This window comes from Marmota flaviventris, chromosome 5, assembly GCF_047511675.1.
Source record: "Marmota flaviventris isolate mMarFla1 chromosome 5, mMarFla1.hap1, whole genome shotgun sequence".
NCBI classification, from domain to species: domain Eukaryota; kingdom Metazoa; phylum Chordata; class Mammalia; order Rodentia; family Sciuridae; genus Marmota; species Marmota flaviventris.
In genome coordinates, this window is record NC_092502.1 from 147723823 (window position 1) to 147749368 (window position 25546).

General features: G+C 40.2%; 1 pseudogene; it reads left to right on the forward strand.

Annotated features, from left to right (window-relative positions):
- Positions 1-2038: 2038 nt before the first annotated feature.
- LOC114093502 (probable ATP-dependent RNA helicase DDX5 pseudogene) lies at positions 2039-3816 on the forward strand (annotated as a pseudogene).
- Positions 3817-25546: the final 21730 nt, after the last annotated feature.

Below are 25546 nucleotides of genomic sequence, written 5' to 3' on the forward strand. Positions count from 1 at the left end.
CTGGCTCTTCTAATTTGTTCTCTTGAGGAGCGGAAGAGGAAGAAAAGGGGGAGATGAGTTTCATGTTGGTTTAAAAGCCAATCTATCGGAATCACAAATTTCATTTAGAAAACAGGTTTATGAAGAGCAAGGTAGGACAGAAAGTTCTGCTGTGTAGTGAGCTGGAGGACACAATTAGTAAGTTCACAGGGTGAGACAACCTCAACACAAAACTGCTGGATACATTGAAATTTATGAGTGCAGCTTCTCCATTTACTGCAACAAGCATATTCTAGCAAGAATCATTTTATAATAAACATAATGTGCCCAGGTATAATTTCACCACAAACACGTAGAGGAAGATCTGCACTTACCATAGCTTTGTAGTTGAGGTTTACATTCCAGGGGAGATAACTATAAAACTTGTGGTTAAGGGTAGAAAATCACAGGAGGGCTCCTTGACTGTTTCAATAAACAGTTTGATTTTATGATGACAAGGTACAGAGTATGTATAGATTTAACTTAAACAGGAACTTTCCCCCACCTGCCTGGTACTTATTCTTTATGCCTGATGGTAACTGGTGTGTAAAATTCTCTGATTGGACTTCCTTATTTTTACAACCAAAGATAATTCTAATCCAGGACCTTGAGAGCTTTAAAGCATTTTGGTCAACAGTCTTTTTCTGACTTTCAGATTACTCTTTCTTTATTATTTCCTACTTGTTATTTTATAAGCATGCTCAGGTCTTGTCAATTTTCAGAAGACAAAAAATTCTATTTCAAGCCTGCCACCTCTGTCCTTAGCATCTTTGCCCACCTTACTAATTCGTGGAGTTCAAGGCTAGGCCATTGAGCTCCACCCCAAGGTTTCTTATGAATTACTGTGGTCTGTAAAATATAGATGAAACAAGAATTTTAAATGAGACTGAATCAAAGTTTTAGGCACTCATATTTTTTTCTGTTATTTTCAAAGAAGTAACTTTATTCAGCACCAACAGCATATCAGTTTCTTTGTATATGCTTTATTGCTAAATAATCATACCTGTACCATTTCTTTCATTAAGTAGTTTAGAGAAAAGTTTTGTAGGACAATAAATAACCTGGTGACAGTTGTGCATCTAGCACTGTGGAGATGGGGTTCAACAGTCAGGGTCCCAGCTGCAAGCAGCAGTAACAGGGCCGCTGACTGCAGTAGGGAGCACTGGACTGTGTGGTCAGGTAGTGCTGAATCCCAGGGAATCCCGAGAGACATAGATTTAGCTGTCAGTGATCCTCAGTTAGCCAGAGGTGGACGGGTGAGGGTGTTTCTGGCAGCTCTGGGCTTCGTAGCTTCCATTCCAGCACTGCCAGATGGACCCTGGATGCCCTCACCACACCATCACACGGTCCTCAATTCCTGCTACCCCCAGGGAGAATCCCTTGACTTCCCTTCCCTGAGGTATGTGTGTCTGACTGGCAGGGGCCCCAGCTCATGGACCCGCACAGAACCTTAGCTGAAAGCGAGTTTCTGGAACCTTCCATTTCTTTAAAGGAAGATAGGTTTTGTTTCCCTTTGAGAATCATAATGTGTGTGTATATGTGTGTGTGTGTGTGTGTGTGTGTGTGTGTGTGTGATTGGAGACAGACAGTGAATATTCATTCTCAAATAAGGGAAGCTACCAAACAAAAACAAAACAATAGACCAATATCCCTCATGAACATCAATGAAAAAAAACTCTGAACAAATACAAGCAAACCATAACATATAAAAAGATATATATTGTTATATCAATATGTAACAATATATACAATAATATCTATTTTTTTATATATCATGACCAAGAAAGTCATGAATATTTGGTAGAGTATTCAAAATTTAACAATATAATTTACCACATTAAAATAAAAAGGAGACCACATTCATTTCCGCCTGTCTCTGGTCATACAGCTCCAGCTGTCACTGCTGTCCCTCTGCTGCTGCTGCCCTCGCAAGTCTTTGTCATAGCTGAGGCTACCGATAGCAATTGGTTGCATCCAATTCTCTTTACTTGGTTCCCCACCAACCACAGCCATAGACTCTATGTCAGGTTATTCGAGTGACCAAGACATGGCCAGGATCCAGGGTTTGGTGCTTCATGATATAGAAGAAGTAGGGCAGGGGTCCTATCTGGAGAGATGTTTGGAAATCCTGGGGAGAAACTAATTAAAAAGAAATGGAATCTTGATGAATTGCCCAAAGTTAAGAATAATTTTTATCAGGAACACCCTGATTTGGCCAGGTGCATGGCACAAGAGGTAGAGACATACAGAAGAAGCAAGGAAATTATAGTTAGGCGTCACAACTGTTCAGAGCCAGTTCTGAATTTCTATGAAGCGAATTTCCCTGCAAATATCATGGGTGCGATTGTGAGGCAAAACTTCACAGAACCCACTGCAGTTCAAGCTTGAGAATGGCTCTAAGTGGATTGGATGTGGTTGGAGTAGCACAGACTGATCTGAGAAGACATTTGTTGCCTGCATGGTCCACATCAGTCATTGGCCATTCCTAGAGAGAAGTGATGGGCCTATTTTCTTGGTGCTGGAACAGGCCAAGCAGGTGCAGCAGGTAGATACCAAATACTGCAGAGCTTGTCACTTGAGGTCTACTTGCATGTATGGTGGTGCTCCCAAGGGACCACAGATACGTGATTTGGAGACAGATTTCCATCTGTATTACAAAACCTGGAAGATTGTGGAAAAAACAATCTGAGAAGAACAACCTACCTTGATGAAGCAGACAGGATCCCCAAATATAAGATCCCCAAATAAGGAAGATTGTGGATCAGATAAGATATGATAGGCAAGCCCTAATGTAGAGCATGACTTGACCAAAAGAAGTAGCACAACTTGTTGAAGATTTCCTGAAAGACTATATTCATATAAACATTGGTGCATTAGAACTAAGTGCAGACCACAACCTTCTTCCAATTCTGGATGTATGTCATGACCTAGAAAAGGATGAAAACCTTCTTTGTCTGATGGAATTGATCATGAGTGAGAGGAGAACATAAAACCATTGCTTTTGCTGAAACCAAAAGAAGATGTGGTGAACTTATCTGAAAAATGAGGAGAGATGGGTGGCCTGCCATAAGTGTCCATGGTAACAAGAGTCAACAGGAACATGATTGGGTTCTAATTGAATTTAAACATGGAAAAGCTCCTATTCTGATTGCTATAGATGTGGTTAGATGTGGAAGACATGAAATTTGTCATCAATTATGACTACCCTAACTCCTCGAAGGATTATATCCACCCAATTGGAAGAGCTGCTCACAGTAACAAAACAGGCACAGCATACACTTTCTTTATACCTAATAACATAAAGCAAATGAGCAACCTTATCTCTGTGCTTTGTGGAGCTAATCAAGCAATTAATCCCAAGTTTCTTCAGTTGGTGGAAGATAGAGGAGGTTCAGATCATTCCAGGAGTAGAGGAGGCAAGAGGAATGATCATCAGGACAGATATTCTGTGAGTAAACATGGGTGGATTTAATATTTTTAGAGACAGGGAAAATGTGACAGAGGTTACTCTAGTCTGCTTAAGAGAGATTTGGGGACAAACACTCAGAATGGTATTTGTAGTGTTTCAAATTATCCCAATGGGAGCTTTGGAAGTAATTTTGTGTCTGTTGGTATACAGAACAGTTTTAGGACTGGTAATCTAACAGGACTTACCAGAATGGTTATGGTGGCCCTCAGCAATTTGGAAGTAATGCTCCAAGTATGTGCAATGGTATGAACCAATAGGCATATGTACATCCTGCTACTGCTGCTGCACGTATTATTGACTATCCAATGCCAACAAGATATTCTCAATAAGACTCTAAAGTATACATAATTGTCTGTTTTTCACAGTTGCTCTTTATATTGTGTGTTATGGACAAAATAGTTATTTAAGAAACATGGGAAATGCAGAAATGATTGCAGTAATTATGGCACAGCTTTTCACTATTTATGTTTCTGAAACAATTTTTAGGATATATATATATATATATATATATATATATATATATATATATATAGTATTTAGGAGATATATATATATATATATATATATATATATATATATATATATATATATATATATAATACAAGCAGTGTTTTCTCAAAAGTAACTGTATAATCATTTGAAATACAATAAATGAAGGCAATGCATGTCCTTCCAATAAAAGATATTTGAAGACTGAAAAAATAAAAAAGGAAAACCTGTGTGATGATACTAATAGATGAAGAAAACTAATTTTATGAAATTCAACATTTGTTCATGATAAAAAGTCTCTGCAAACAAAGAATAGAACTTCCCCAAATCTAATAAAAGCATTTACAAAAAGACCTAGTGCTACTATAATGTATAACTTGATAAGGAGCTATTGAGTGTTTTTTGCCACAGTCTGGCTGGGCACAAATGCCGCAGTCTGGCTGGGCACACAATCACGAGCCACCACACAGCTTGTAGATTCAAACAGCAACTCTTTATTCCCGAACTCACACCAGGGGTCTACAATCACGTTCTGGGGAAATCCACGTTCTCTGCCCAAATCCACCTCCACTGGGCTTCTGTCTCCCAAAATATACTGTCTAAATCCTGTGAGAACTCAAGGGGAACTCAGGCAGCAGGATACGCCCTATTCCCAGCAGGATACGCCCTATTCCCAGCAGGAATAATCTTAAACCTTAAACCTGGAACCTAAACCGGGAACGCCCTAATCCACCTTGGTCCTTGAGCAAGGTCACCTACATTCAATGTCACTGCAACATGGGGTACGCTGGCAAGGAAATTGTCATACCTACTTGGCTAATGGCTCCCAGCATCGTTTTTCATTTAAAGCAAAAAATATTTCGTCTCTTCAACATTGTACTGGTGATGATTGAAATATTTTAAATCTTGCTCAGGGTGATGATTGCACAAGTCAAAATTCATTGAGTTGAACATGAACATTTATGAATACTCATTTATACTAAATCTGAATCAGGTATTCCTCTCATCAAAAATCAAAATAAGAAAAATTTACTAAAAAAACTTCATTGTAATATTTCTGAAAAATTGTATTGAGGTACAATTGACAAATAAAAACTGTATATGTTTAAAGTGTACAACTTGATATTTGTAACAATTTTTTTTATATTTGAAGGTATCTGGCTACTACCCAATGCCTTGCCTGGATCTGATATTCTATTTCTTTTTTAATTTATTCTTTGTAGATGTAGAAGGACACAATACTTTTATTTTATTTATTTATCTTTGTGTGGTGCTGAGGATCAAACCCAGGGCTTCACACGTGCTAGGCAAGCGCTCTACCTCTGAGCTACAACCCTGGATCTGGCATTCCTGAGAAAACTTGTTACTCTTAGAATCTTACAGACATTTTCACATTATCTCTGGCATTGATGTTGGTATTGTGAAGACCAAGGTTAATCTGATATTTCCTCTCATGAAATACTGGTTTTGGTTCTGTTTAGATACCTGAGAATTCTATCCTTTATCCTTGAAAATCATTGTCTTAGCAATATAAGTGGTCTCCACTAATTGTTTTTTAAACACAGTGTAATATGATCTGCAGGTTGGATTATTTTCTCATTCCAGTTAAATTTGTATTGTATCATTTATCATTTTTTATTTCATTTGTGGAATTCATTCAAGAACACTAATTATTATATAGTATCAATTTTGTTTTATCTATTAGTCTCTGATTGCCTTCGTCTCTTTATGTTTTATTTTTTTATCTTTTGAATCTGCACTCACTTTCTTATACATTGGTAAGTTTAGACTTAGGTGATTCTAGTCCATTTCTTATAGTCTTGAGTTTAATCACTGAATATAATTGTTTTCTTAGTTCATAACTTTCCTATTTATTCTTTTTAATCACCTTGATAATGGGCAATGGGCAATTATTGAGCTTATCCACTTATTAATTTACCTTTATGCTGTATTTGTGAAGAATTTCCATCTGATTTGCAATTGTTTTCCATGTAAATTGGTTTCTTTTTTTTTTTTTTTTGCCTTCTAGGTGTGTGTGTGTGTGTGTGTGTGTGTGTGTGTGTGTGGTTGCCAGGGTGCTAATTTTCATCTTGCACAACTGTCTTTGGGTTCGGACTTATTATTTGACCTGAGAAGTGTAGGTATCTGTTTGTCTTCCCTGTCTTTGGGACACATTGATTTTCCTAATAAGCCATAATTTTAAAGCCTGGTTTTCATGTTCTTTCCAAATTTTTAATACAGTCTGAGGGCATGGGAAAGCAGGGCAGAGACAGCCCGGCTGAGGAGGTGTGCAGGCTTTGGTAGAGTAGCAGGACTCAGCCTCCTTTCTGAAGTTTTGTAGGAGGGCTTTCTTCCCTAATTGGGGTTTGCATTCTGGTCCTATGGGATACCCTCACACTTTGAATCTGCTTTCAGTTTCATGTTTAGTTTGAGGGGCTTCAATGCCACTGGAGGGGATGTAAGCCATTGTTCATTTCCTGAATGTTTCACCATCTTCTAGGGCTTTGTTTTGGAGAGTCAGCTTCCAGTGAGTTTCTCTCTCAGTTTTGGGATATCAGTCTGCTGTTCCTGGATTTAGTTGATATGGCTCCTGAGGATGGAGGTAGAGTGAGTCACTTGCTATGGAGAACTGTGCCTCTCCACTGCAGAATTTTTCTGTCTTTCTTGAGCTAATGCTTTTTTTGAAGTTAATGGCATAGGCTGTGCCCTTCCCTGCTCTGGTTCCTGCTGAAGAATTTTGCGGGGGGCGGGGGGGGGGGGCTGTTTTTTTAGAAGTATCATTTTGTTATTTGGGGAGTATGTAAGGAAAGGGCTTCATCTTGCTGGGGCCACCTGGAAGTCCCACCTCCTCTTTCCTTTTTTAGGCTTTCGTGAAAAGTTATTTTCCTGTTCCTAATGGCTGTTTCTCACTGTTCTCATCCACTAACTAAGACATTTTCAGAATCATTTGATCCACTCTTATTTTCCCCATCTCTTCATTTCCCTTCTCCTCCCATCTGTCCTCTCAATACACTCTTTTATAACCTCTTAATTCAATCCTATGCCCCATTAGTAGAGTTCAAGCAGATATTTCCCGAAATTTCTACTTTGGGCTCTCATCTGTCTTCTATGAATGGGTCTTACTCCCTACTCTCTGCTGGATGTCCTACTGGGTGACAATCCTACCACAATCTGAAGCTTGAAATGTCAAAAGCTTCCTGTCTCCCCATCCAGGCCCAATGCTTGGAGTCTTCTATGATTCTTTCCTTTCTTCACCCCTCTATCCAATTAGTTAAGTATGGCGCACTTCTTTGTTTCCATACATTACTCTAGAACATATTTGTATTTTTCTCACTCGAACTTAGTAATAGACCCTTTCTTGGTCTCCCCCTTCTTCTTCTCAGTGCTTCACACAACTCCCAGAATATCTTTCTCTAAAACCTTCCATGGGGACTTAACCCCTTTTTCTGGTATTCAGGGGCCTCCATATTCTGAACTTGATTTATAATACAATGCTTTATAATACAGTGTTTTCCACTGAACCCCTTCAAAATGTCCTAAATTTCAACTAAAACCAATTGCCAGACAATTGCAAAGCATGCTGTGTTCTTTCCAATGATGAAAGAATATGGAATGCTGTCACCACCATCTTAATCTCTTAAAAACTTTGCCAGTTTTCCAAATCTAAACCTAATTTTACTTCCTCTATGAACCCTTCCTAATCTACTGAAGTGGTGGTCCCTACTCTGAACTCCCTTTATTCTTTATCTCTCCACATATGATCCTTTGATTATTGAGTCTTAACTTGCCCCAAGCCTGTCAATTCCTTATGGAGATGGGAAAAGGTTATGGGAAGTCATAATACTTACAAAAAGCTGTGATGTAGTAGACTTGGACTTAAGATCAGAATTCATGATCAGTTTGCCACTTTGGGAATTGAGAAGAGTCATTATTCACCCTCTCTGAGATTTACATTTGGTGGGGGGTACCACAGATTGAACCATGTGGGGATGTTAACCATTGAGCCACATTGACAGCCCTTTTTATATTTTTGTTTTGATACTGGGTTTTGCTAAGTTGCTTAAGGTCTTGCTAAATTGCTGAGGCTGGCTTTGAACCTGCAATCCTGCTGCCTCAATCTCCTGAGTCACTGGGATTACAGGCATCTATCACCATGCCCAGCTGTTTAAAGAGGTTGTTATAAATGTTAAATGAACATGTATGAAAGTGCTTTATAAGTGTAGATTTCTGTACACAAACACACACACATGCATATGTACATAAATAGATAGGTAAATAAAATGTCCAACAAAGTATAGCTTGTTTCTTCAAATTCCCCACAGTATCAAGCTTGATAGTTTAAACATAGCATGTCAATAAATGTTTATATGTAGCTGCAGTGATGCCTGCAGAGCACAAAGGAGATGCTAATGTGTAAGGATAAATGTGCAGGAAGTTGAGTTTGTGTGGTTATGCCAGCAATTTGCCAAGCTGGAGATGATTGTATACATAGTCTTAAGATTTCATGCATGGTGCAGAGGCCTGCCTAATAGAGGCGAACAGACTCGATGGTTTGTGCCAGTACATCTAGCCCTTGACATCTAGTCTTTCACAGAACAATAAATAATAGATGTCATATGTTAAAGTGTTTATCAGTAGCTATTCTATATACATGCACACACACATATATACATATGCAACTTCGTATGTAAGTTTATGCTAAATGTACTTCATGTAAATATCGACTTTTATCTCCTTGAATGTTTCCTTATATGGTCTTTGTTGCCATTCATTCAATCACCATTGTTGATGTTTTCCAAACTCCCAATTTTCCAGAAGGGCTCTGTTTATAATCAAAGGTACCAAACTGGTGTATCCTCATCAAAGTTGGATAGGGAGTGACAAAACAAGTACATAAGAATGGCCATTAGTATTTCCCTTAATAGTTGAGATCATCTGGATTGAATCCTGTGTATGTTCAGATTTTCCATGCCAGCTTCTGCTTTTTCTCCTGAGCCACATGGTCAATGTTTTAAAAATATTCCAATTTTGAATTTTTTGAATCAAATTTTTGTAGAAAACTGTCCCTCTGAGAGGGGTCTTAATAAAAGCCAAATATGTATTTTGAGACTCTGCTTGTGATGTGATAGATTTAAGACCATGTTTGCAATGTCTAACTGAATATTCACATTCATTTTGCCTCTGAATTGGGCAAAAAATGTGAGTAACATTTCTTTTCCCGGGCTGAATACCTTGAACGGTGCCTCTCATGGCACTATGTGCATGGGAGATGAGGAACATTATTTCCTGAGAATTTATTCTAAGGAGAGAATGAGGCAGGACAAACGTGGTCATTGAGAAGCCTCCTCCTTTAAGTGGCTCAGTCCCTCTGTGAAATCATGTCTAAGTTCTGGGACAGAAAAGACTGGGAGTCAAAATTCTGGGAGACATGGAGCGAAGCCATATTGTGCTGCAAGGGCAACGTTTGGGAAACCTCACTACAGGGAAGCCCTGCCACCTCCAGAACCTGGCTGGCTGTGGAAGCACCCAGCAGGAGTAGCAGCAGCACCATGTGGTGGGAGCAGCTCTAGCAGGAGCAGAGCTGTGTGGGGAAATGCTAGACGCAGCCAGCACGCACAGACTCAAGTGTGTGCATTACAGGGACAGGGCTCTGTGCACTGGAGGTGGTGCGTGGTGCTGTAACATAGTGGCCTCAGCAGGGATGGCAACAGCAGTGTCTGAGTGGTAGAAGAGAAAAAAGTGTCCAGAAATGCATATTGCTTTGAAAAGTGTCCACAATGTCTGCCACAGATGTTTGTGAAAGTTTATTTGGGGATAGGAGAGAACACCATTACTAATCTTTAAAGAAGTTCATCGAATGCTTGATGATTTTCATTTCATTTATTCTTTTAAACAATGCCCTTGTTGAAAGTATGAAGTCTCCCATAAGGGCACGAGTTGCATGGATTTTTTATTCTGATTAAATGCACCACAAACTATTTATTGAATGTTTTCAAGGAATATTAATTGAAATTTAAAAAAAATCAAATTCTTGACTTTGAATTTCCTAAGTAAAAATGGGTTTTTATTCAGAAAGTTGCTATTAAAGACATCTTAAATAATTACAAGTTTTAAAGGAAAAAAATTCTTACTGTTGTTATCAAATTATAGGGCTGAATGTGTCCAACCAGGAGTGAGGAGAGATGGCATGGTTTATGGGGAAACAGAAGGGAAAGTGAAAACAGCAGAAAATATTATCAAGATGGAGAAATAATAAAAGAGGAGGGTTACTACTTCGAGTTCTTCAGTACATCAACTGGACAACCTCAGTCTTCTCCAGGTGGTACCACTTATCTGAGTGACCATGACCAGTGGCAGTCCCCATTCTTGGGCTCTAATATTAACCACCAACTCTTTATCACTAAGGACTAGTGGAAATCCTTGGCCAATTGCATTCTTGTTAACTGCACAGAAAACCTGACCAAGTAACATGAACAGGATGTGTGAGGGTTAGGATGATGGGACATACAGGATATTCAGGAAGACAGAGGAAGGGTGCTGTATGAGGTGGGAGTTCAGCGTGAGTCTTACAGGGTGAGTGGTGGTTAGGCAGGCAAATAGAGGTGGCAAAGGCATTCTGACTACAAGAAATAGCAAGAGAAAGGCACAAGTGCCTGGGATCTGACGGTGAATCCCAGGGTCAATAGATGCCACCGAGGCTGAAAATACATGCTGGAAGACTAACGAAGGGGATAAAAACTATATTTGGGTTGACGGTGTAATGTGCATTAAAGTCTGGCAAGTCACCTACTTCTATTTTTGTCTCATTTTTCGTGTCTCTCAAGAAGATGTATATACAATGTGTACATATAGTGATATGAATCTGTATCATGAAATTTTGTGATTATATATATTATATTTTTTGATTATATATATATATATATACACACACACAATTATAGGTTATATATATATATATATATATATATATATATATATATATATATATATATAAAATCACTAATTTTATGGCATACACTATATACCTTTATGCTTATTGCATACTTACATATATAATCACCAAATTTGTCAAATTAACTTATTTTAGATTTGGAATAGAGCAATGAACAGCACCCTACTTGCAAGTCAGTACTGTGTTACTTTTTTTTTTTTAATGTGTTCTTTTTAGATATACATGACAGCAGAGTGTTTTTTGATGTAAAATATATACATGGAGTATAACTTATTCTAATTAGGATCCTATTCCTCTGGTTGTACATGATGTAGAATTACCCTGGTCATGTATTCAAATGTAAGAATAGGAAAGTTATGTTGATTAATGCTAGTCTTTCCTATTTGCTCCCTCCTTACTTCCCTTTGTCTAATCCAATGGACTTCTATTCTTCCCCTCCCCACCCTCCCTGTTGTGGGTTAACATCCACATATCAGAGAGAACATTCAGCCTTTGTTTTTTTTTTTTTGGGGGGGGGGGATTGGCTTATTTTACTTACAATAATATTCTCCAGTTCCATCCATTTACTGGCAAATCCTATAATTTTATTCTTCTTTATGGCTCAGTAATACTATTTCATTGCATATATATACCACATATTCTTTATCCATTAATCTGTTGAAGGACACCTAGGTTGGTTCCATAGCTTGGCTATTGTGAATTAAGCTGTTATACATATTGATGTGACTGTCTCACTGTAGTATACTGATTTTAAGTTCTTTGGGTATATACTGAGAAGTGGGATAACTGGGTCAAATGGCGGTTCCATTCCAACTTTTCTAAGGAATCTCCATACTGCTTGGCAGAGTAGTTGTACCAATTTGCAGCCCCACCAGCAACATATGAATGTACCTTCTTCCCCACATCCTTGCCAATATTTATTGTTACTTGTATTCTTGCGGTGGTGTACACCTGTAATCCCAGCACTCAGGAGGCTGAGACAGGAAGATCGTTAAGTTCAAAGCCAGCCTTAGTAACTTAGTGAGACCCTAAGCAATTTAGCAAGGCCCTGTCTAAAAATAAAAAATGAAAAAAGTGCTGGGGATGTAGCTCAGTGGTTAAGTGCCTGTGGTTTCAATTCCTGGTACCAAAAAAAAAAAGGTAGTATTACTTTGTAATGGTTCAAGCAGTGTTTTTGCCTGCATGGGCCTCACTGTTTAAACACATACATGGATTAAGTTAAGTCTCTGTTGCTTTTGTTCTTGCATGGTTTTTACTTCCTCGTGTATTCCTTCTTCTGGAGCAGCAACTACTGTTGAGAGGTCAGAAAGCCTGGTCTTCATCTATGCTCTGTCCCAAAAAGTCAAGGGCCTTGGAACAGTCTGTGCCTGTTTTCTCATTTCCAAAATGCGAACTTTGGAATTAATGGTCCCTGAGAACCCTTCAAAAGTGGCACAATCTGGAGTCTGGATGATGTGACCAGGACCTAGGACTTGTAGTTGTCAGGTGTGACTCTCCCCACTGTGACAATTGACATGTGGGTTGGGGCTCAGTTGATCCTCTGTTGAATGGCAATAATGACATCCAGGCAGGAGGAGCACAGCTTCCCTGCTTGCTTCATCAGGATATCATGAAGATTAAAGAGGTCTTGCATGGAAACGTTTGTTAGTAAGCAAGTACTTTGCAATATGAGGTAAGAATGGTGCTACCCCCTACTAAAATTCTGATACCAGAGGCCATGAGGCTAAGTGGCTTTCCCAAAGCCTTGCTTCTCTAGTTCCTTTGCTTCTTTGAGATGAATGGTGTTGTGTTAATACATTAATATATATGTAATATATATAACAATGTTTATATAGTAACATTCACTCTACAAACTTATTAGCAAAACACAATGTCCAACACCATTTCCAGGAGTTGACGGTGTCCTTCCTATATCAGTTGCAGTGTGGTTTAGCCAAAAAGACAAAGCAAAACTGTACTTGCTCTAGGTAGCAAAGCAGAAGAGCTTTAGTATGGTCTTTTGTGGTAAGAGCCACCAGAATAAATAAGTGAATAAATAAATAACATGTCACTTTCAGAATAAGGGTCACCTATGTACCCTTGGACCACATGTGTAGGGAGAGGTGAGACTGAATCAGGAAATTAAATTAAAAAATAAATAATGGCAAACCTTGATCCCATCATCATTTCTCACCAGACCCAATAAGACTTTGAAAGGAGCCGTCTGCAGAATTCATTTTGAGTCTTGGAGAAACAATATGGAACTTAAATATCTGCACATAAAAATGCTGAAGTGGACGGGTGGGTCAGGAGATGTCAGACAGCGCCGGGATCACAACCTCACCCCCCAGACCTTTCCCTACTAAATACAATTATATGTGGTCAGCCCTGATGGTGACAGTGCTATGATTGGCAGTTCTTGGAACTACCTATTTGGGGAAGCTTTTTCTTATGGAAGTGGCAAACCAAGCTTGTCAGTATTTTTCAGAATTTATTCACCTAGCAGAAGAAATTATATTATGTTTGAGTTCGACTATTAATACAAAGACCTTCAAGTTAAAAGCTCTCTCTTTTTTTTTTTTCCAAATAAGTGAACAAGTCCCAGAGAGGTGAAGAGTCCTATCAGACCACCCCACTGACTAGGAGCCGAGTGAAAAATTGAAATGCTAGGTGCCGTTGGTCGTCAATCAGTCCTTTCTTTCTTCCTTCCTTTGGTTCTTCCTTTCTTTCTCTCTCTCTTTCATTCCCTCCCTCCCTTCCCTCTTTCCCTACTTTATTCAGCTCTTATATTATGGAAGGCACTTTATAAACCCTACAGGATATGGGCTAACAATAAAACTCCTCAAGAAGCCTCCAGTGGAGACAAGTGAATGAGTAAACCATCCAAGGCAGGTAGGATGGACTCACTCCCAGTCACCCAAATAGTCTACTGTGGAGCCTAGAAGAAAGAAGGAACCCTGGCTGGTGAGGCTTCATGGGAGAGAAGAAAAGCATTTCAGTAGAACCTAGAATGGTGGCAGAATTGTGAAGGTAAACAGGGCTGAGTGGGAACTGATAATAAGTACAGAGGTGTGAAGGCAACGCTTCTTTCCAGTTCAGCCAAAGTGTGAGAGATGAGTCTGGAGGAGCAGGGTGGGACCTTCCTTTCTTCTTTGTTTGTTCTTCTTAGTTATACATGACAGTAGAGTATGTTTTCACATATGTATACAAACATGGAGTTTATCTTATTCTAATTAGGACCCCAGTCTTGTGATTGTACCTGATGTGAAGTTTCACTGGTGGTGTATTCATATATGAACATGAATTCTCATCCCCTCTCCCTTCCCTTCACTACCCTTTGTTTAACTTACTGAACTTCTATTCTCCCTACTCCCCTTTGGTGTGTTAGCTTCTGCATATCGGAAAGAACATTGGACCTTTGTTTTGGGGGAATGGGCTTATTTCATTTAGCATGATAGCCTCCAGTTCCATCCATTTACCGGCAAATGCCATAATGTCATTCTTCCTAATGCTTGAGTAATACTCCATTGTGTATATGTACCACATTTTCTTTATCCATTCATTCATTGAAGGGTACCTAGTTTGGTTCCATAGCTTAGCTATTGTGAATTGAGCTAATATAAACATTGATGTAGTTGCATCAATGTAGTTTTCTGATTTTAAGTCCTTTGGGTATATATCGAGGAGTGGGATAGCTGAGTCAAATGATAGTTCCATTCCAAGTTTTCTAAGGAATCTCCATAATGCTTTGCAGAGTGGTTGCACCGATTTTCAGTCCCACCAGTAATTTATGAGTATACCTTTCACCCAACAACCTTGCCAACATTTATTGTTACTTGTGTTCTTGTTAATTGCCAATCTGACTGGAGTGAGGCGTCCTCTCAGCATAGTTTTGATTTGCACTTCTCTAATTGCTAGAGATGTTGAACATTTTTTCATATATTTGTTGACCATTCATATTTCTTCTTCTGAGAAGTGCCTGTTCCGTTCCTTTGCTCCTTTATTGATTAGGAATTTTCTTTCGGTTGGTGGCCAACTAGAGGTCACTGAAGACTTCTAGGAAGGGTTGACATGATTGCAGGACTAAGTGGAAAGGATGAAGTCGACATGGGAATGATCTGGGACCTTGGCAATGGGAACCTGAAAGGAAGGGAACTACTTAGGATTGTTGTGGAGACCCAATCACCAGGCCACGGCATATTGATTAGAGATATTGGTAGATAAAGAACAGGTGTATTTAGGCACAAAATGATAACAAGAGAACAGCCAGACATAAAAGGAATATAGTGACAAATTTTGAGTGCATTTCGAAAATGCTGCAATAAGAAACCCCCGAGAACAAGGCAGATGCCAGTATAGTGAATCACAAGCACCAATACGGACTCAGTTTTCTCTGTGAGACTTAGCATCTCTAGATGCTAAGAAAAATTTTTCAAAGAAAAATGGAGAATAAAGAGTCTGGGGATTTCCCAGAATCAGGAATTAGGACAGGACCATGGAAGATTCTAGAGAGCTGCGCAGGGCTCTGTTGAAATAGAGTTCAAGCTGGACAGGGATAGAAATAAAAGCTGAAGGCTGAAGAGTAAGAATGGTGAAGCAGGCAAAGGTGTGGTGGGGGAGGCTGGGCTCAGGGGGATCAGAAAGATGGCAGGTGAAGAGGCGGTGGTCTGCAGGGAGAGCCCCCGGGGCTGGAAATCCTGGTGGCGGAAATGGTTGGAGGGATGAGAGGAACCAGGGTGGCATTGGGCTGTGTTGGCCTGCGCAAAAACCAGAATTGTGGGTGTCGAAGAGCTGAGGCTAAGTTTAAAAGAATGACCCACAAAAATTTCATTAGAGTTTGTAAAAGACACATGTGGAGTTTATGTGTGTGTGCACATGCTGGGGAAAGAATTTCTGTATTATATTGTCTGAATTGATTGCTGCCTCCTTAGTTCTTTATGAATTGGACCAGTGTGCAGTTGACTGCTATTGTATAGAACCCAGGTGTTTATTCGTGTCTTTGAAATATGCTGGATGTGATGTCTTTTTTTGTTGTTGTTAATTCTGTTCCTGGGGAAACATCTTTTGTGCTGTCTTCTGCCAATTTATATATTTTTTAAATTAATCTTTGCTATGTCTCTGAGCTTAATCTAAATACCTTACGCCTGGCCAGAAATGTCCAATGTGACATTTATTCCACTGGCTGAAACAGTGAAGGACAAGGTAGATAAGAAGGAGAGGCTTCAGGTGGTGGGGGTGAGGACGAAGGCAGGGGAAAAGATTTAAGCCATGGTGGGTGTCTTGCTCATGACTGCAGCATTTTAGAATTATATCAAACCCAGGGTTGCTTGGTTTGTATTTGGTTGTTTTCTTCTTTTCTAAACTCCCTGCCCCCAAATGATCTTATGGGTAAAGGCAGAAAGTAAAGGCAGAATTTTGTCTGGACAAGGACGTAAATTTTTAAGAGGAGAAAAAGAAAAGCAAAGACTTCTTGCTTTGCTTTGGTTCTACGTTGCTGAAGTTGGACTCACCTGCTGTTGGACTAGAAACCTTCCAACATCCAGGGATGAGCACCTTGTCTAGGTAAACAACATGGGGAATCCTGGCGACTCCCAATCCCTTTTGAGGTGGTTTCAGACCCTCTGCAGCCACCTCCTTCCCCTACTTCTGTAGTTTTCCTGGTAGCAGTGGTGGGTGAGAGTTCACGAAAGCCCAGGACGATTAATTAAGCCAATAACCATACTTATAATAGCAAGCTGGCCTTACTCTGCTCAATTTCTGAACTCGATCCCATTCTAAATCCCCTGGGATGATTTTGTTACCTTTCCTTGTGAGAAATAGAAGGTTCAGTGGTCCATTTTCAGAATGTAGAATTTAGCCTTCATTGGGATGTAAGATCCAATTGCAGCCATTTTAACCATAGCCCACCCTACTTTTAAATTTAGCTAATCACAGAGATTGTAACCTAAGCTCCTCCTGTTAGAGCTGGGCCGTACTTGTAAGGGGTAAAATCAGGTGCATTTCCCCACCCAGGTGCGCTTTCTTGCTGGATTTTCTTTGGTATCACGTGCTTATGCGGAAGTCGTTTGTCTTGCTGAGCTACTTCCAAGCACACCTTTGATTCCTTGCACATCAATGTTTATAACACCCTCCCGGGAGGTTCCCTTGTCTGGTGTCACTCAAATCCAACAGAACACAACTTGAGTGGGGCAAAACAGTGCAGAAACTTTATACTGTGGGTACAAAGAAAACAGAGAAGGGAGAACTCATACTCTAAAGACACCTGCTTCTCAATGTGGGTCAAGAGTGGCTTCTCTTATGGGGGAAGAGGCCCATGGCATGAGTCGGGCCAAGCAGGGAAAAGGAGCAGCCTATGCAGATCCTCTTCTTTTGCTCTCAGGGTCTAGTTACACAGGGCCATTTTTGTGCTTGCCTCCCAGCTGCCACCGTGGATTTTTATGGTCTGGGTCGGTTTTGCAGGCCTTCCGCCCTGGTTCCTGTGGAGCAGGCGCAGCTAGGAGAGCAGTTAGGCATGGTAGAAGCCAAGGAAGAAATTCACCAGGAGCTGTTTAGGTGACAAGAGGGGAATTAGAATGACCGTAAGGTCCCACTCTCATTTCTCCAGCTTTGCCCTGGTAATGCCTGAAGGGTGAAGCTGTTGATTTTTAGCAAGTGACAGGAAAGGAGTCACTCCAGAGGGTGGTGGAAGCATGATTGCAAGAGCTGCTGCCCCAGTACAGCTTTCATCAAGTGGGTGAATCACTGACTGAAAGCAAAGAAGCAAATTGATGAGAGAGAAGTGGTTCCTAATGAAGAGACCTTGGCAGGAGGAAACACTCAAAATCAGGGCCTGGAACTTCCTGTTTTAAACTCATATTCTGGCTTTCACAACTAAAGTCTTAGCTTTGAATGCAAGTAAGGAACAACAATTTTGTTGTTCTGCAATTTTTAACAGGGTGAGGTGCATGGAGGCAGAAGCTAATAAAGAGCTTCTAAAATATGCAATAGGACCGGGACTTAAACCTCATTGTTTAAATTCTTTAAAAACAATTTCCCCTTACTGAATCCAGGATTAGGTGTGTGGCGGGGGGATATTTTGTTTTCTTCTTGTGCTTCACGCTAATGAAATATCTTTCTATTTATCTTTCGTAAGACCATGTTTCATCACTTGTAAATGGGATTTACTTTGGTCAGATGAATTTGTATAAGTTAGCCAACTTTGAAAGGTGGAGAAAAAAAATTTATTATTATTATTATTTTTAAAGAAAACCTGTCCTTCCTGGGCTGTACTTACACATGCACACATGCTACTTTTCTTTTACCTGGAGACCACCAAGATTGTATAGATGGTGGGGAGCTGGTCTGGTTTTTGTTTGGATTGGGTATTTTTATTTTTAATATTTGTCTTCTGAGTCAGAAGTGGTTATCTCTTAAAAGAAAAATTTGAGGGCTTGAAAGCTGGGTGTTTGTGCTTTCCCCTCTGAAATGTTAACATTTAGGTAGCCTTCCATGTGCTTCAAAGTTAGCACCCCACTAAGATGAATTAGTGACCTGCCCCCCACCTCCTCCTTCCCCCACACTGGCGTGATTACCTCCCTGTGGCAGGCTGCAGCCCCCTCTGGCCTGACATGGGCAATTCTGTAGGAGACCTGTTGGTCAAGCTGGGTGGCATGAATGCCTGGCCAGGACAATGGTGGCTTTTCATGAAGATTTAGTAATGTGAAGAATGCAGCAGCCTGTCCTTGAGAGGAACCTGCTTCTGTTGATATGTTTATGTGGTTTCCGGAGGTGGCGGGAAGCAGAGGGCCTGGGAGGGGAGTGGGGAGTGATATGTGGATTGCCTGGAAATTTACAAGTCAGTTTGAACCTGATTTATTGAGATTTTATGGAAACTTTTTTTTTAAAGTCACTTATCCAGTTTCTTGACATATTAAGTTAAAGATTGATGAAAACGGGCTTTTCTGTTGCAAACACTGACCTTGATTACTGCAAGACCCCACTGCTGTATCCAGTATACAGCAGTTTGAGCATCTTTTTTGTAGAACTAACTTCTCTTTCTCCGTGGTCTGCTGATTTAGAAATCCTCTTGGTGTCTATTCTGTCATTCTGGATGTTTGTGGCTTATGTGGCCTATTTCAGCAATGGTATCAATGAACCAAGGCTAATGTCTGTTACCTTCTTTATCTACCACCAGGCCCCCCTAGTCAGGGGTGCTGTAGAGAAGAGAGTGAGTGAGATGTGCATAGGCACATCTATCCTCGCTGCCTGAAGTGCAATTCAAATCAGATGACTTCTTAGGAATGACTGCAGCACTGTCTCTATACCTGCATGACTACACTTGTCTCTGCTATTCTAATACAGCACAAATGAACATGCGTGCTATTCCAGGCCACCAGCGGGGACATATTTACTGTAGGAAGCTGCAGGCACTGCCGTCTTATGGCCTATGGAGCTGGGGAGAGCTGGGTTCAAATTTCAGTTCAGTCAATCACCTTCTCTGAACCTCAGTTTTCTTACTGAGAAAAAAATGGAGATGTTTGTATCTCATGAAAGAACTGTTCTGAGCTTTAAGTGTAACAGGGGCTTCTTTAAAATTGGGGATTTAAAGGAGGATTTCATTTTTGTCTTAACTCCATTTTGTCTCTCTAACCTTTTCTCTCTTTGAATCACTTCTCCTCCTCAGTCTATCTCAAATTCTAGGAATAGTTAGCTTTCTAGGGATCCCCACCCCTGAGGGTGACCAGAAGTGAAAAGTGTCCTTCAAGCAGTAAGGCCCCCCTGTCCCCTGCAGGATGCTGTGTAACCAGAGCTGAGATAATGATCAAATACAATACTTTTTGACCAAGAGTGCTTTCAAGGCCTGCACTTCTTGCCCCCTGCCCTAGTTCTTCAGATGTGTCAGTACTTCAAAGACAAGTCTTAGGTTCCTGGAACTTTGTTCTTCCCAGTGTGGCCACACTGAAATAAATGCTTTTTCTGCTTCACCTCCACTCATTTTCTCTGCTGTTTGGATCTTCTGGGGTGAGTGGCTGGACCTGGTCTTTTGGGATACCCATGTGTCCAGGCCTTTGGCCTAGGACTACAGTGACATAAGTAAAATAGCAAAGTGACTCTCCTAGCATAACTCTGGGCAAAAAAGTAGGTGCTAGGTAAATCTGAGACCAGCATGATTTGTAATACATTCAAGGCACAACTTTACTTTCGCTTTCCATGGTGCTTTGAACTTTTGGGGAGGAGATGGAGCTAATGAGTTTCCCTTGGCCCAGATGGAAAATCAGGCAGGCCTATGACTTTGATGTTCATTCCCAGAAAAGTAAGAATGTGAGTCTTTCTAAGTCATATAGTCTTGAATAAGAAGATAAAATACCTACACTGATAACAATAAATATTCTACACCTGATCTAGCAGTAGATCTCCCCTCCACCTTGATGTCCCCTGTGGTCCTGTGGCCATTCTGGCCTTGCTCTCTTGTTCCTCCACTCCCCAATGACTTGTTCTTTTCTCTTGCCAGGTTGGTGGAGATGGTGAGGATGGAGAAAGAGGTAGGAGGCAGCACAGTTCCTAATCAGATTCTTGGGGCCTGGCTTTTCCTCGTGAGCATGTTTTTGGGGGCTCCGTGTGGGGGTCCTCTTTCCCTCAGGTCCCTGGACCCAGATGGCGCCATTTGTGACTGGGTTTTGTGCTGCCTTCATTGGTCCAGGGCAGCAGGCCGCCCACCTTGACCTCCTTCATCTGATGCCACCTTGCTTCCTCACATCCTCCCATGGGCTCCCTTCCCCTGTGGCCCAGAGCCCACCCTCCTTGCAGGGACACATCAGGGTCTAGGAAGGAAGTCCAGGAAAGACTCTCAGAAGAACCCATCCTACCCCTTGGGAAAGTGGAAAGATGTGTCTAAAGCAAATTTCTTCAAATCTCTCCTTACAAAATTCTCTTTTCTCCTGTCTCTGATTCCTGTTTTATGCTTCAGATTCTTAGTCATTCCTCTGTATGTGTGTGTGTGTGTGTGTGTGTGTGTGTGTATGTGTGCATGTGAGATGGTGAGAGAATCTGTCTCATATCTACCTTGATATCCTGATATTTATCATATTGACATCTCAGTCTAAATTGAGGCAGGAAATTGACCCCTTCCCACGTAAACACTTTGGTCATCATTTATCACAAGGGAAACTTTAATTGATGGCAGTGATAGAGCAATATGGGACATTAGCAATGATTAAAACTCAGTGCCCCTAGAGGTGACAAAGCACAAGTTTAGGGCAATTGAAAAGAAATTGGTATTTGATATTTCAAAATAACAGCAAAGTCACAATGATGAAAAAATAGAATTTGGTTGGATTTCCTTTAATTCATTGTCTAGTTTTGTTTTTATTTTGATTTCCATGAATGCGGAGGGAGAAGCACAGCTTAGAGGATCTCAAATCTGTTCAGATGTTGAGTGCTTGAGAAGGTTCAGGAACATTTCTGGGGGAGGTTCTACTCGGACAGGGGCTTGGTTCAGGTCAACCACACCTGCTCTGCACATCAGTGCTCTGATGGCATTCCTCCCTTGTCTCCAGGCCGCTTACCCTACTGGCAACCCCAGGCCCCGGTGGGACAATTTGGCTTCAAGTCATCATCCAACAGCATGACCTTAGGCACATTACCTAACCTCTCTAAGCCTGTTTCCTCATCTCTAAATGGGAAGAGTATCAAGTGTACCAACCACATGGTTTGTGTGAGGAAGCAGTGAGGCAGGGACGGTCAAGCTGTCCCCTCAGTGCGTGGCTCATAGGACACTAGAACCTTAGCAGACATTCAAGGGGGGGTTGAGAAGGCAGTGAGTTCTCTGGCCCTCACCGCAGGGGATTCTAACCTATTTTTCACAACTTCCCCCAGAATGTTTCATCTATGTGAACCAGTTTGGAAGTTCTGTGTTCACCTCTTCCTCTGCTCTGGAATTTTCTTTGTTTTCCACAGTGAGTATCTGCTCTGATTTAGGTAAGGGAGACAGCTGGAGTAAGAATATGTAGGGTCAAAGTCGAGTTCCGCCATGGACTAATGGTGTGTACCTGGGGAAGTCATTCGCCTCCTTGAGCCTGTTTTCCTTGTCTCTAAACTCGGGGATATTAAGGGTGCTGTGGCCTCACGGGTGCTGGGAAGATCCAGTGGGTTTATATGTACAAAGAGCATAAAGCAGGCTGGGCTTGCTGAAGTCCCCAAATGTGTTAGCCACTGTCAGGTCTCCTTATTCGGGGAGCATTTATACCCTGAGGATGTCTTACAAACTACTAACAAAAATTTGAATTCTTTTAAAAATGATCTTCATTAACTACTTAATTCTTAAGTACAAACCAGAACGATGAGCAATCCAAAACTTCAGAATTGTAATAATTGTTATATTTTAAATAACTGCACGTCAAATACTAACAATTATAAAGCAATTTAAAAATCTAAAACAAGATAGAAATTCCTGTTCCAGGTAGCTCTCCGGTTCTTAGCTTGCTTTCCCCTCATTTAAACTCTTTCACCACTTCAGCATAAGTCTTCTTTCTCTGTCTTTAAATGGTAGCACCTATAGGTTCATCTTTAAAACCTTTTAATGTTACCTTTTAAGTTTAATCTTTACTAGTCCCAATTTAAAACATAATTAATTCGGTTTGTTTTTTTAAATTTGAGGGTGAAGGAAAGTTTTTTTTTCTTAATTGTTTTGGTTATACTTTCCTACAAAAGCATCATAGAGGTTGCGGAAGAGATTTTCACTTTAGAGTAGAACTAAACAGGGCTTAAACAATGCAAATGATTTGCTTTGTTAGGTCTTTTTGCTGCACAAATCCATAAAATTCTAACAGGCTGTAGAACTAAGTCAAAGTCGATTTATAATTAAGTTTGATGTCTGTACTTGGAATCCACAGCCTGAATTTAAGATGCTGTTATAATTAAGAATAGTGAGCGTGTTGATTTAAAACATCTTTGCATATTCCCTTCATTATTTCTTTAAGACAAATAATTACAAGTAGAATTACCAGAACAAAAGTTATGTCTTCTATGTTTATTGCATATCACCAAATTGCATTCACAAAAATCTGAACCAGTTCATGCCCTTACTAACAGCATGGAAGACACTCCTACACTCTCTAATAACACTTGTTAATATCATTTGCCAGCTTTTATAAGTTAAAATGGCATCATGTTGTCCATGCACGAGGTTGAACGTTTAAATCTATTCCTTTTCCAGTTTTCTTACCTTCTGACTTCTGTCCTCATATTCTTTGACCTTTGACCATTTTTTTGTTTTCCTTTTTTAAACAGTTTTAAAACTCTTTGTATATTTAAGATTAAATAATCTCAAACATCACAAATATTATTCTTATTTTCTTTTCTATCTTTTAATATAATCAATATCTGTTGATATATTGTTTTCTGGATATTTAGAAAGTTAGACACATTTGTAGCTTAAAATTTTCCTAGCCAGGCATGGTGGTGCATGCCTGTAATCTCAGCAGCATGGGAGGCTGAGGCAGGAGGATTGTGAGTTCAAAGCCAGCCTCAGCAATTTAGCAAGGCACTAAGCAACTCAGTGAGACTCTGTACAAAAAAATAAAGTACAAAATAGAGCAGGAAATGTGGCTCAGGGGCTAAATGCCCCTGGTATATTTTTTAAATTATTTTTTCTTTTATGATAGGCTTTATTACTAATCTTCAATTTGCTTATTAAAATATGTTAAAATATGTTTTTAAAATATCAAACTCTTTGCTTTTGTTTGTTTTGTTTTTTATTTATTTACTTTGATCTTTCAAGTTGCTGAACACTTATCTCAGTATCATGTATGAATCATACATGTGGTACATAGTAGGAGCTAAAAAATGTTTGGAATTAATACATAATTCAGTTACCATTCTTTTTGAGGAATTATTTTATTAAAGTTAAATCTAGCATTTACTTATATTTGACAAATGAAGAATAAACTAAAATATTCCTGTATATGCAAAAGATCACTAACCTTGAGGAAATTGTCATGTATATAGAAGAAACTAGAAGTAGATAAGTGGATTTCATGGAGTCTTTTGTTTATGTGACCAGAGCCACCAGCCATGCAATGCTCTACCCTCTGTAACCAATGCTATGAAAAATGGGACTCTGTTGACCGGGATGGCAGATCCTGTTGTCTGTCCAATGACTATTCCCCACATTTCCCTTATTAATAAAAACTCTGAGTTTATTTAGGGCTGGATCAGCAACATGCTCAGGAAAGGTGGTCCCAGGACAAAAATCGTGAATCATCTAATCATATAATGGAATTCTTCATTAATCTTTTGCAGCAATTGGTTTAGTAGTGGGCATGGAACTCCATTCTGACTAATGGGGAGGGAAAGCCTACCGGTGGCCACGAGGGAATATTTACTGTGTGTGTGTGTGTCCTTCTCATCCTGCTTTTGGATATTGTCACATGAGAATGGAATACCTGGACCTTTGAGCAACCATCACTGCGATGCAAGGGAGCTCTGTGTCCAGACTAGCGAGTTGAGTTTCTGAAATAGTCCACCATCCAGGCTTATTATGTGAGAAAATTACACTCTATTTTAAAAGTCATTTTTAGTGGTTGTGGTTTTTATTTTTTTAGTTATGTTTTCCAATTCTGTTCTCAGCCTTTTGAGTCTTTGGTTTCCATGAAGTAGTGAGCTAGAGGGTTGCCATGGTGCTCTCCAGGTTGAAAACCCCACAATTCCTGTTAATTTCTAGTTACCCTTTGGAAGTCTTTCTCATCTTTATTCTAAGAGAGAAAGTCTTTAAAATCCTGAAATATAGAGAATGATAAAACCTGTAGAGTACATTTCACACACTAGATCTCTCGTAATCTTTGAAAACAGCTCTGAGAAGCAGGTATACCCATTTTGCAGATGAGGAAGTCAAGGCTCAGAGAGGCTAATGACAAGTCCAGGGTCATCCTGATCGATACGTTGAGCCAATACTTTAACTCCACTTCTCCGATTCCCTTCCTCCTGGCCCTGTGCCTCTCAGCTGCAGACACCATTATCTCTGGTTGGTTTATAGCAGCAGACAAACCTCTAACGTGATTAATTTCTCCCTGCTGTCCAGAAGATCACTGATCACTCCAAGAACAACTCCACAAACAGCCAGAGAGTTGAAAAGGAATGTTACCACCCACTAGTGGATTTTTTTTTTTAAATGAACTTACAGGGTCAGGCTCTGATGTTTATATGAAAGGAGATAAAGCACACCTGTTCTTTTGGGAATATACTTTAAGGAAAGGAGAATATATGACTTATTTTGGATAGGATATTTATAACCTACTAATCTATAAACTAAATGATGGATTACTGAAAGTCAGGGGCCTGCAGGTCCTGGCAGAATGCAGTTTACACGGCGATCATGCAGTCCCAGCCCTGAGTGGAAGAGGAGAGAGAGGCTATGACAGGTGGGGACGGGCTCTGGGCTCACGGTGACCTGTTGCTGATGAGTAACTGCTGCAGAGGCTTGAGGACATCCGCCTGCCGTCTATTGCCAGCAGGAAGGTTCACCTCATTTAGGAAATCACCTTTATGGTTTATACCCTCAACATCTAGCTCAGAATCTGGCTCATAACAGGCGCCTAGTAAGTATTTTCTGCATCCTGTTGTTGATTAATGAAATTGAACTCTGAAAAGGTGAAGTTACTTGT